This window comes from Felis catus, chromosome B2, assembly GCF_018350175.1.
Source record: "Felis catus isolate Fca126 chromosome B2, F.catus_Fca126_mat1.0, whole genome shotgun sequence".
NCBI lineage: Eukaryota > Metazoa > Chordata > Mammalia > Carnivora > Felidae > Felis > Felis catus.
Window position 1 is genome coordinate 62,053,753 of NC_058372.1, and position 14,074 is coordinate 62,067,826.

The following is a 14,074-nucleotide window of genomic DNA, read 5'->3' on the forward strand; positions in this document are numbered from 1 at the left end:
CAGTGATGGGCAAGACAGACAAGACTGCTGTTCTTTTTTTTTTTAATTTTTTTTAACATTTATTTATTTTTGAGACAGAGAGAGAGCATGAACAGGGAAGGGTCAGAGAAAGAGGGAGACACAGAATCTGAAACAGGCTCCAAGCTCTGAGCTGTCAGCACACAGCCTGACGTGGGGCTCCAACCCACGGACCGCGAGATCATGACCTGAGCCAAGTCGGACGCTTAACCGACTGAGCCACCCAGGCTCCCCAGGACTGCTGTTCTTATGAAGGTCACATTTTAGTGGGTTTATGGATACTGTTATTAAACAAATAACAACAACAAAAATAAAACTGATATCGATATATCCTGTGCAGAGAATTAAAATCAGGCCTTAGACAATAACTATATACATACTTCGTATGTGGTGCCTCTTGAAGAAAGTAAAAGTTTAGCTTAGATAAAGATGACAAGAATAAGTCAGCCATGCAAATATCAGAAGCGTTTCCCAGGTAAAGAAATCAATTAACGCAAAGAAGAAATGAGCCATGTGTTTTTAAGAAACTAAAAGAAGGCCAGTTTGGCTAGCATATAGTGAGTAATGGGGAGAAGGATATGAGATGATGCTGGAGATGTAGGCTGTGACCAATTGTACAGGGCTTTTCAAGAGCAAGGATAAAGAATATGAATTTCATTCTAAGAATTGGGGAAACTTAAAAGGACTTTAAGAAGAGGATTTACGTGATGTGTTTTACCTTTTAAAGGATCTATCTGCTATGTGGAGAATGGATTGTAAGCAGGGGAAATGATGGGAGGGGTGGAGGGGTAGACACGTAGGAGACTGCAATGATCCAAGTGCCAGAGGTAGTGGGGTTTGGAGGAGAGTGGTGGGATAGAGAGAGAAAGACATTGACAAATTTGGAACATGCTGTGGATGGAGATATGACAGGAGTTGAAAATTGAGAGAATATGGGATTCAGGGAAAGAGAAGTATCATAGACTCTAGGATTCAGGGATAGATCCATGTACGAGTTATCTCTACAATATTCATTAGTCACACAGCCACTGCTTAAGCATTTCCTGCGATCCAAAGTCTGGTATTTTGTATGGCTACTCATTCTTTTTATGCATCCCAACTTGCTAGAAGGTCCTTCCTATGGATTTGAGTTCTTAATAAGCAACATAGTAATTTATTTATAATTCTTTTGCCACATGACAAATTTCCAAATAATCAAAGAAAAGTACCATTTCTTCTTTTATCCAAGCTAAATATTCTCAGGCTTTTTTTAATTTAATAATAATCTATTTGTATGGCACTTATAACACTTATAAGTCTATACTGAAGTTTGATTGTTTTAAGTTTTCCATAGCGTTCCTACTAGATCTGATTCTCTGAAGTGCCTTATCATTGGGCCCTCAAAATTTTATTTCCGAAATAAGCCTGACACTAAACTATAATTTTTGAGATCATTCACCTTCTGAGAACTCTTCTTTCCACATATTTTACTTTACCAGTGTTCCTCTTTTTATTTTTTATTATTATTTTTAATGTTTATTTATTTTTGAGAGAAAGAGAGAGAGGCAGAATGTGAGCAGGGGCGGAGGAAGGGCAAAGAGAGAGGAAGACAGAATCCAAAGCAGGCTCCAGACCCTGAGGTTTCAACACAGAGCCGCACGTGGGGCTCGAACTCACCAGCCATGAGATGATAACCTGAGCTGAAGTTGGATGCTTAACCAACTGAGCCACCCAGGCTCCCCAGTATTCCTCCTTTTAGAATAATGACAACCACAGCTAAGTGCTAAGTAGTCCAAAAGTTCTGAATTCCATGCTTTAAAAAACGCAATCAAAGCTTAAATTGGGATTTGTCACAACTGTTTTACCACGTTGACTCATCACACTTCATAGTCATCAAAAAACCCGTATATCCATTTAAAATAAATTGTTAAGTCAGGTGTATCCCAGCTGGGAACATACACTCTAATACAAACTTCTGACAAAGGAATAATATATGGAATACATAGATTTAAAGAGAGATTATAATTAACTGGAAAATAGCAGCTAAAACATTAAAAAATAAATAAAAACTGCAATGCAAAAGAGACCTCATTTTCCCTACAGAGAAGCAAAATCTTAATTGTTTCTCCCACGTAAGTCTTGGTGGGAAAATTCAGTAGAACTGGGTAATCAGAGCTAGTGTTACCTGGGAACATTGTGATGAAGGAGGAGGAAAACCCCCACGTGGAAATAGGGAAGGATTTAGCATGTAAGAGATGCCATCCTTAACCTCGTTTGCCTATTCTTGGCCACTTGGCCACCAGCCCCATAGAAACCTAGTCCTATGATAATGAGTAAACAACTTTAGACCCCTTGCTAAATTATGTTAGGATTAACATATGGTGCAAAAAGTACAAACTCAACAGAAGGACTATGTTTAATTGACATTACCAATATGAGCTTCCCAGAGACCAGTTTAAGAATGTCAACTCATAATCCTGGAGTTGTCATCAACATGCTCCCGAACTCTCCAGCCTTCTAACAACTCTCTTTATTATAACTTTTAAACAAGCCCTTGGCTTGTTCTGCCACATAATTTAGAACTAGAAATTTAATATCTCCCTAATATTCTTGAGATTCTTTGAGGGATGGATTATGTGTATTTCTGATATATTTTCCTATCCACTCTTATGTTTATTTTAGCTGTATTATCAACCATTGCTTTGTAGTTTGCTTCTGGGGCCATTATTTCTATTCTGTCCCTTGCAAATCTCAACATGAAATTAATCTTCTTTTTTCTTTCACCATTTTCTTTGAAATATCTCTAACACAGGTTAAGTAAGCTTTTAATAAAAGCTGGCTCGAGTGGAGAGGGAGTGTATTTTACCCCAGCTTAGTACATACATTAAACCTTAATATCACTGCTATTAAAACTGCTGCTGATAGTCCTTCCTTAAGGAATTTCTGATTTCTCCTCTGGTCTCTTCCACACCTATGGATAGTTCTCTTTATTCCTCTCCCAAGATTTGTTAATTTCAACTCCCCTCCTTTTTCTTTGGTCCCCAGTAAGCCTCACCTTTTGTACTTGGCAGCTTCAGTAAATTTCAAATTATTACTTTCTTGTTATGTTATTCAACTTTCCAGATCTGGCCCTAGGGCCTATTTTTACATTACCAAACTGGCCTATCAAGATATTTTGATAAGCTGAAGACAGTTTTCTGCATTATTTCTGGTCAGCTTTTAGTTTTATTTTGCTATTTATTTATTCATGAACTATTTATTTGAGCACTGTATTGTTTATTAAAGATAAAGTTGGAATGCATAGCTAGGAGCAGCTCTCATAAGGGAAATGATTAGCTTATTTTCATAAATGCTAACTTTGCCAGCAAAGTATCTAGGTGATGTAGTATACATGGCCTGGAAGATGTAGATCAGCCCATGGGAGTAGTTGTTTGCCTAAAAGTGATACTTTAGTCTAGGAAAGGTTGGAACTTCTAAGGGAAAGAATATTGAGGCAGGAGCTGTGGGAAAATTTACATTAGGGAATGAGGCGTAACTAAGGTAACGAAGGAGGCAGAAAAGCAGTCAGGAGGAGGAAGAAGTTCAAATTGTCAGCTTTGAAAGCCAAGGGAGGTGAGCATTTTAAGAAAAGTTGTGGGATACGGGAGGGTGGGAGGGTGTCAAATGCTGAAGGAATCAAGATGAATGTGACAGTTTTTAAGAGGCAGCTGACTTTCAAGAGAGCAGTTTCATTCAAGGAAGGAGGTTGAAGTCAGATTGCCTGACATAGTTGGGTGAGTGGGAAGTGAGGAATTAGAGGGGACTCTTTGGAAAGGTTTCTATAAGTAGGAAAGAGAAGTGGTCAGAGAATGAAATATGTTGTGCACTTCCTCTTTAAAATCAGGGGTTCATGGGTACCTGGGTGGCTCAGTTGGTTAAGTGTCCGACTTCAACTCAGGTCCTGATCTCACGGTTCATGAGTTCGAGCCCCCCATTGGGCTCTATGCTGATAGCTCCAGAGCCTGGAGCCTGCTTTGGATTCTGTGTCTCCCTCTCTCTGTGTGTTCCTCCCCTGCTTGTGCGCTCTCTCTCTCTCTCTCTCTCTCTCTCTCTCTCTCTCTCTCTCTCCCTCTCTCTCAAAAATAAATAAAGATTTAAAAAATAAAATAAAATCATGGGCTCAATTTTCCCAGAGAAAGTTCTCAGTGAATATGTAGGGGATTGAGATGGAAGCATAGTGTAGCTTGCATAGCTCCCATAATCCAAAACGAACATGGAAGAAAACCAAGAAGAGGGAATGTTGGCTCAGGAGAAAACACATTCCTTCAGGGCACTTAGCTAAAGTACCAGTCCTTGCATTGAAAGCAAACATGGAGTACCAAGCAAACTGAATGGAAAAGACCAATGTCTAGACATATACTGGTAAAATTTCAGAACTCTGAGGATAAAAATAAAAAATGCTGGAACATCTTCCAGAAAGAAAAGCAGATTCTCTTACCAAAAGACATCTTAGAGGCAATACCGGATCCCAGTATTCAGTGTGAAAGGTATCTTCAAAGTTTAGTGAGAAAAAAAAAAAAAAAAAAAAAAAAAAAAAAACCTTCTTGACCTTAAATTTCTAGGCCTAGCAAAACCAAAATTCAAGTGTGAGGGCAAGATAAATCAATTTTAGATACTTCTTTGTTATAGGATATACTGGAACAAAATTAAAAACCAAATTCATATATTGAAGCCTTAACCCCTAATGTAATGGTGTTTGGAGACAGGGCCTTTGGGAGATTTTTAGGTTTAGATGAGGCCTTGAGGATGGGGACTTCATGATGACATTATTGCCTTTGTAAGAAGAGACACCAGAGAGCTTATTTTTTCCCCCGCAACGTGAGGACACAACAAGAAGGTTCCTATCTATAAGCCAGGAAGAGAGCCCTGTGAGTCTAGCCATGCTGGCACATTGACCTTGGAGCTCAACTTCTAGAACTGTGAAAAATGAATTTATCTTGTTTAAGAAAAATAAGTCAAAGAAAGGAGATCTACAAACAAAATTAATGATCCAGTCTAAATTATTGAAGCACAGTGCATAAATATAGCAGTTGGGAAATAAATGACATATGAGTATCAAAGCAGAGGACAACGGACAGCACACCCAAATTCTTGTCTTTGTTTGGGAAAGAATACAGATACTGATTCACTAAAGATATTGATATATTTGGAAATATTTTTATGTACATGCGACAAAATTTATATAGAATGCTTGAATAATTGAAGTAAGGTATCTATCTAGAGGGGAAAAACATTCCTATTGATCCAAAAATATTAGGAAAGCAGAAAAATGAAAAAAAATAAGGTACTTGCTTAAGAGAAATTCTAATATAGACGGAATAAATAATTTTAACATTTTAGTAAATTTAACAATAAATGTCAGTGGGTTTAATTTTCTATTAAAAGGAAGAGGCTCAGATGGGATTTTTTTAAATTCAACTATATATGTTATGTACAATATACACACTTAAAACCCATTAGAATGTAATAAGTGCCTATTTAATGTTTGTTGAATTACCTGAATTCATTTATTCCCAAATACCTTTGGAAACATATAATCTTAAAAAAATGCCTTTCCAGTATAGATGCTAGCTAGAGCATAGATGTATATGCTTAAATAAATATTAGGCAAGCTGGGACCTCATATACAAAGTAACCTCAGTTTAGTGCTCAGACATGGATTAAGTTAACTGTTCAACATTGCTTGACTTAAGAAAATATTTAGAAGCAACTACCACTCTGTCTTACGTAGACTCCAGTGCATGTGTATTTGTGTACAGACCCATTAATTAACCTTTGGCCAGGTCCTCTAGGCCTCTTTGTCTGCTGAGAGATAATCCATATGTTCATGGGCCAACTTCTGACCTGAGAAAAAACCCATAATTTTGGAGCTTAAAAAGACCTTAGAAATCATGTTCCTAGAATCCCCTTTTGCAAGAAGAGCAAAGAGGCCAAGAAAACTTAAGGTTTGAAGCTCTGAAATAAGAGGTGCACATGTTGGTTGCCCATTTATTGCCTACCCTCTATGTTCAGCTTTAGCCTGCATTTTAGTTAAAATAGTCTTAATTGTTTTTAGGTATGTGAGCCACTGCTTTGAAAAGGCTAAACACTAGTTTTCTCTGTAGAATGCCATTTGGGCTTCAGTAGTAATAATAACTTATGGAAACAAGTTTGAATATATGTTCATTAATTTTAAAGATAATTAATATCCTAGGAAAATATTAAAAATATTTCTATGTATCTTTTTGCCTGAGAAATAAGCTAAAATATTAAGGGAGTAGTTAAGATGGAATTATAGTTATTTTTAGAAAATATTATAAATACTATATGCATGTCTTAGTAGAATCATTTTCATTATGAAAGTTAGTTTTGATGTTTCTTTCAGAAGATATGTATACGATACTGCTTTAAACTAAAAAGTTCTATAATAACTGTAGACATATATCAGTAGGTAAATTGTAAAACATGACCAGAGGCATTTATTGTGATACTTATAGATTCTCAAAAAAAATCCTGATGAACATAATAGATAAGTAAAATAGTATAAAAGACGAACGTGCTGGGGTGCTTGGGTGGCTCAGTCATGTGGGTGTCTGACTTCAGCTCAGGACATAATCTCACCGTTCATGGGTTCAAGCCCCACACCAGGCTCTGTGCTGACAGCTCAGAGCCTGGAGCCTGCTTCGGATTCTGTGTCTCCCTCTCTCTCTGCCCCTCCCCCACTCTCTCTCTGTCTCTCTCTCTCTCTCTCTGTCTCTCTCTCTCAAAAATAAATAAACATCAAAAGAAAAAAAGACAAAAGTACTTCTCTTTTATCTCCAGGTAACCCTTTAGTAAACCTTGAGACCTTGCAACTCAGTTGAATATAAATGTGATAAGGATTTGTCAGAATTATCCGGATGCCAGTGCCTTATGAAAAAAGTCAGGCATTTCAGAGATTACCCATTGTTCATGTGTTGAAATGTTTTGGCCAAGCAACCACTTATCTAACCTTTTAATTTCCATTTCGGTATAGAATGCACTCATTATTTTTATGGACTATCTTTTAAAATTATTTCTTTTGGTAAATATGCATACAGTGATATTGCTTTAAGTTAAATTTTTTTCTGTACTATACTGTGATAGTAAATGAGAATGAGCTTAGGCAAGTTGAAAAGTACCATACGAATACGAGCTTTAATTTAAAAACCATACAGGAATCATTTTTTTAAAAAAATCAAAATAAATACATGATAGAGCATATGTAATATAATATGCATAATATAATATATACAAAGGTTAACATCCATCAAAAATACCATGCTAAAAAGTATCACCTTTTTAAAGCAAATACTTCCTTATAAAACACTTCCTGTAAACTTTTGAGGCACTGAAAACTGCTCTAGTTACCAATAATTTGAACTCAGTGGCCCAGAGATGTACTCAGCATGCAGTAAGTTGGGACTGGTCAGGGTTCTGTGTATGGTTCTGATTCTTTATCTAGTGGGAGTACCCCCATCCACCTTCTCACCCAAGCTTACGAGCTGCCAGTGAGCTATCCCTCAGACACCCACCCCCACCAACCCAATCACAAATAGTCTTAAATGAACAATCGCAATAGCTTCCTAATATACTGCCCTATATTGTTTCCCCATAGTCTGCTCTCCGTTCTTCAGTTAATCTCTCTAAAGTTCAAATCACACCATAATTCCTTGATCATTGTTTCTTAGTCCCCTTCAAAAGTTTCACATTTGATAAGATAGAGATACATTCCAGGGTTCTTAGGCATAAGAGAGGTTTCTGATTCCCTCCCCACCAATCCTTTCAAGAATATCTCTTACCCCTCTTCTTCATACTTTATCTTCTGTTAATAATGACAACTTGTGGTACTAAACCCTGAATATCCCACTGCCTCAATTCCATATCCCCTTCCACACATTTCTTAAGTTCTTAGATCACTATTGGAGCCTATCATTTTCCCTTCAAAAGAATCTGGCCTCTCATCACTAGATGACTCATTCATTTTTATCCTGCCAGGGAAGCCTGAAAGAAAAGTCTTCTGTCATTTCCAAAGCAGCAACCCCCTCCATTTGGAAATTCCTATGGAATCTACTTTGCCCACAGGGATCACTCTGCAAGTCAGAAAGTTGGACAGAAACACAACCAAGCCCTGTTCTTGTTAGGAAAATATAGGATATCCAGGGAAGATTTAGTTTACTTTTTTTTTTTAGATTTTTTAAGATCTTAGGGGGCTGCTTTAGCAATAAAATAGTTCAGAGCCTATAGTGTAAGAGTTTTAGTCGTCTGCCAGAAATGCTAAAGCTTACAGTAAAGCGTCTTACTTTGCCCTGATGTGCTAGTGTGCTGAATTAAATTCGGACATAGGTCAACAAGACACCCAGCTACTAGTTTACTCTTAGAAGTCGAATTGCATTCATCATTTATGTGCTTCTGCATTTATGTTCCTCATTACCAACAAAAAAAAACATTTTTCAAGCAAACCATCACGGCTAGATTATAAAAAGTCAATAGTTATCTCAAAAAGAGATGAAGTCATAAAATGCAATTGGCTAATGTATAAGAAATATTAACAAATAATTCCTACATGATTACACACATTGATGATTTCTAACATGGAATGGTGTATCCAATTTACTAACCTTTTGCCGAAGGATGACAGAAGAAGAATAAAAATAATGATTTAAGGGTTTTCACCCTAAATGTTCTGGAATTATTCTAAATAAGATGTTTTATTATATACTTTTCAGATACATATTTGAGGACATCTTAAAAAATCCATCATTAAATGTAAATATTTCAAAGTTTCTACTTTGAATAAAAATCAATTAAAGTGTAACATCATTGTTAAAGAATATGTGCACTAAATATACTTGATAATTGCTTCTACAAAAGATTTTATGTTTCATAACTTAATAACTTAATTGAAAACTGAAAACTCCTGAACATTTAAAATTTCTCTATAAACGTATTACCAGTATGCCTTTTGACCAATTTTCTGTTTTGTCCGTTTTAAGAAGTGGCACAAAAGTACCCATCTCCTTAACAGAGTCATGTCCAACTATCTAATAAAATTAATTCCTGTAGGGGTATTTTGAAAAGCAAGATTCTATTTTGTTATTATAAGAAACAGTGTCTTGGTCCCTATAACCAGGTATCTAACTATGGCAATGGAACCAAGTAATAATTTGAAGGAAAGAATTTCAATTATCCTCTTAAATTTTAAAGATGTATTTCTCTGATTTCTAATATTTCTTAATATGTCTTAATTTATTTTATTTTAAATACATCTTAATATTAATTATTAATTTTCTCAAAAATTATTTTAAATAGTTCCTGATATTTGTTTTTTTATCCAACTCTTATTCTTAAGTTCTTTGGAAGTTGTCTTCTATCCACAATGCTATTCCCTGTTTGATTCTGGGGGAAAATAAATTTAGTAAAATTATAATAGTATTTTTAACGGGTGACATTCAGAATGTCAACTAATGATGTCTAATTTTAAAATTCCTTGTTTCTAACAGTTCATCCCAGTTCTAGAAACGTCTTTGATACTGTAGACTTTTCCCCAACATTTCTATCTTTCATAAAGCACCTGACTATATAGGCACTCAAATGGTTGAGTGAGAAAATACAATATTTAAGTCTGATCAAAAGTTAAAAAAACATTTTTTTAAAAACATCAGAAAACAGAATGATATCCTAATGACTGATAATCTGAGCTGCTCTTCACTATCTGAATACCTCCCAGCTATAATATGCATAAAGAATGTGCATGCAAAATAGTTGTACCGACTCTATTTCCAGTAAGTATGGAAATGAATGAACACATTTAATAATATGTTTCTGAAAACATATGAACTAAGAATGCATTAAATAGAATTATCTTATTTCAGAAAATGTCTGTTCCTCCTTAACAGAATTTGTCTATACCACCATAATCCAGTCAGATGATAGAGTCTTTATTCTGCCAACAAGTTATACATTTAATATCCTTACTTGTTATGATGACAAATGAAATGTCACTTCAAATGTCCAGTTGCATGGCTTAAAAGATGTATTTTCTCTTTTGAAACATGTTAGCAAGTCATTCTAGTTAAGAGTGATATATTATTTAGGAAGTTAATCTAATAAGTGGGTTTTGAGTGGAGCTTACTATTTTGATTAAAATAAATAATTTTACATATTTGAAAGGTTCGAGCCATGTTTAGTGGATTTCCTAGGGCTATGAGCTTCAGAATATTAGAGACTACTTTTAACTTGCCTTTGTAACTTTAGTGCCTAACACTTAAGTAATTAAAAAATGGTTATTAATAAAAATTAACCATTGTTCTTAAGCATTAAGTTTTGTTTTAGGTCAGTGAGATTTAAGTTTCTTTTTAAAACAGTAACATTGCAATTATTTAAATAAGAACCTGAATGTATTTATGGATAATATTCCTTGCTGACAAAAGAAATACTGAACTTCATGATCATACATAACTAATTTTCAAGTACTTCATGAAGAATTTTACTTTTTTCCCATCGGACTGTTCACCAAGCAGATTAAATAAAGGATTCCAGACATCTAGAAACTTGCATTTTAAAGACACAACTCTTCATATGAAATATATTTATAAGATAAATAATGAACCCCAGCTATGTGTAAATCAGGAGGTGATTTTAAAACTCACAAATCATTTTTCCTTCTCACAGGTTTATAATCTAGTAGGAAGAATTCAATATGAAAATTAAGATGAAAGTCCATTATTGATACAAAATAAAATAGAAGTTTAAAAGACAGAGGCCACTTATTAGTTGATTAAGAAATAGTTCATGGAGATAGCTTTGGAGTTGGTCTTGGTGAAGGGTTTTACCTCAGGCATGGACAGAAGAACAGATATTTCGTATGGAGGAAGACAATAGAAATGATGCAGTGGTTTGATGATTTCCATGACAAAAAAATGGTGCAGTTTGATCATAGAATGTAAGTAAGAGATAACTTTGAGAGTTTGTTGAGAAGCAGCGATGGCCTGGGCTAGGGTGGTTTCTGTAGAAATTCTAAGAAAAGTTAGCTAGCAAGTGAAGTTACTATTTATATTGCAAAATAGATTGCAGTGATAACTTATCAGCTAATCTAACTCTCTGCTTGCCTGCACACTGACAAACACATGATAAAATAGCAAATGGTGTGTGTTTTCACTTCTTGATGACTTCAACTTCACATTGTTATAATCCTTGATTTCCAGGAAAAAAACTTCACAACTGACAACTGACTATCAAGAGGCAGTTTTCAAATCTATTTGCTTCTTCATGATCTACTTATATATTTCTGGATGGGAAAAGAGAAGACATAAAAGTATTCTTAACGAATTTTCAAAACTGTTCTTTCATGTAGCTTTGAGTATATCTTACTTTCAGACACTCCTGCTTTTTATCAAGAAGCACATTGAAAGATTATATGAGAAAATGTGCCTAAATATGAAAGTCATCTCCAGTCATTTGAGTTTTATACGTGCATACAGTTATTTACCTACCACTTCATTGATACCATCAATATAAAGATATAGGAAATAACCCTGTTTTTCATAAACCATGTACCATATATACATACACAATATTATGCTGTACATTACTTCATTTGATTTCATAACTTGCTTTCCATCGCTTATACAAAGCAAATCATCTTTTTATTTGGTTATGCTATTTTCCTTGTGTAACTAATGTAGTATGTTATCTTTGCCAACTCAGAATCATATGAGTATAAATCAATAACCCATGAAGAACTTTTATTATTCAGAGAGCCTAATATGATAAAGGTTTACCTCAACCCACATTCACCACATAAAATAATAGCAAAATTAATAGCCTAATTTTTTTCTAAGTTTGAATGATCCAACTGGCCTTTATTTTCACTAGAAGTGAAGAAGGTAAAATCATCACAAAAGAGAACACGAATGTTTTGAAAATATCCCTTTGTGAGATATGGATGGACCCATAACATTTGTTGTTAAATCTTACCATTGACAACAACCCTAAAATAAAGATTTCTTTGGCACATAAACATTGGCAAAAGAAATTCACTTGGTTAGATAATAGTTTAAGTGATTCACTTACAAATTCAGATTCTTTTAGGTCTGAAACAAGAGATCTAGAACATTCAAAAAATACCACCATAGTGTTGTTTTTCCACCTGAGTAAAAGATATAAATTGTGAGTATGTCTTCTATCTTATAGGGAATTTAGTTATATCAAGCCCTCATAATTAGTTTTCACTTTTTAGAAGTTATTTTTCAGATAAATTATATTGACAGAAATAATAAAAAATTTCAATTGAAACTTTTAGTTACAGAAAAATATATAGTCACGTTCATAGATGATTGAATAATTTCTTTTCAAATACTGTGGTCCAATATTAAGTATCCCAATGTTAAGTATCAGCACTAATGCTCACACAACATTGATTATTGATGATGAGTAGAATTGAGCAAAAGTGACAACAGTGAAGAATACTGAAATTTAATTTGTGTTATACTCATGTTTGAGATATTTAATTCACATTCCAGCTAATAATATGAGATAGTTCACATAAATGCGAACACCTCTTTTTAAAGATGAGTACTTGTGTTCAAAGTCCAGAAAGAATTAAAAATTTAACATGACACTTTAAAAATCATTTCAGCAGTGTCCACCAACATAACTCAGAACTGCAGATTTCAAGATTATAGTCCCTGTAACACATAAACTATTTTTTTCTCAGAAAATAGAGTGTAGGCTCTTTTAATGCTGCCACTGAGTTGAAGAATTTCTTCTACTAGAACAGGTAATAAAGTTACTAACAGAAGTTGTTTAAAAAAAGAGAAGTTGTAGTTATGAAAAATTTCTTTTCTATCCTTTGCCCAGTGCCAAAACTACCTTAGTGTGACAATTAGAGCCTGCAGCTTATTTATGCATACATAAACTCTGACTTAAATGTTCTAAGTGTAGACACACACACACACACACACACACACACACACAGAAGGTAAAATATACTCTTAATAAAAATTACTACTGAATTTCCTTTGCTGTTTCAGACTCAGAAAATTTTCAATTACATATAATATTTTAAAATACTGGGTAGTACATAAGAGTCCAGATACAAACTTTCTAAGTAGTCAGTTTCCCAAATCATTAAATGACATGTGATTAGACATGTCTTATTAGCATAATGAAACATAGCTGAGGCAGCACATCCTGCATAAATGAATGCAATGAGAGGATGTTGGCAGCAATGGAAAATAATGATGGATTTTACAAGATTAAGCCAACTGACATTTTATGAAAATTTCCATTTCCTGCCTTGGATTTTATCTAAACTGACAAAAACAAACACACATTTAGATTTCTCAGATTTCTCATGGGATGTACTCTTGGGTAGAATATCGGGAAAGAATTTCTGACAAATTAATCTGTCAAGTGCCATACTTTAATAATTATGTGGGGATTTGCCGGGATGGACAAAAACATGTGCTAGTCTTTTCTCTTCCCATAAAATTTAAAAAGTTAATAGAATTAGTGCTTACACAATACAGTGTTCAATTATTCAAAGTGAGTTGTAATATTTTAGCAGAAGATTAAAGATTGATAGGAGAAGGTAAAATTAAACATTCCCAAATTTTGACATTGGTTCTGGCACTATCATTAGAACATATTATACTCAATCATCTTTGTCATGTATTAAAGTTCTGGTCTTGAGGGCCCAACAATTGTCTTAATGTAACAGAAACACCATGATTGCCTGCCCCTCACCTTTCACAATCCCCTTCCCCTACACACTTCTCTAAGCCAGAATCAACAACTCTTCCATAAATTAGGCATTTGTTTCATTAAAATTATTTTACAATAACTGTACTAGAAGCATGGAACTCTTGCAGAATTCCAAGCATATGAATTTTTCAAAAATGTATTATGGAGTCTATCTTTTGTTCAACTTATTTTTTCTATCCCCATTGTCACTGACTTAGGGCCAGATTTTTTTTTTTTTTTTTTTTTTTTTGCTTTTCCTAGGAGGTACAACATTAAAGGATTAAATCACAGAAAC

The 14,074-nt window shown here is 34.4% G+C and overlaps 1 protein-coding gene across 4 annotated transcripts in view; it reads left to right on the forward strand.

The window, feature by feature from the left end:
• ADGRB3 (adhesion G protein-coupled receptor B3) overlaps positions 1–14,074 on the forward strand; it is a 728,500-nt gene that overhangs the window by 282,199 nt on the left and 432,227 nt on the right. The gene's annotated exons all lie outside the window — the stretch shown is intronic.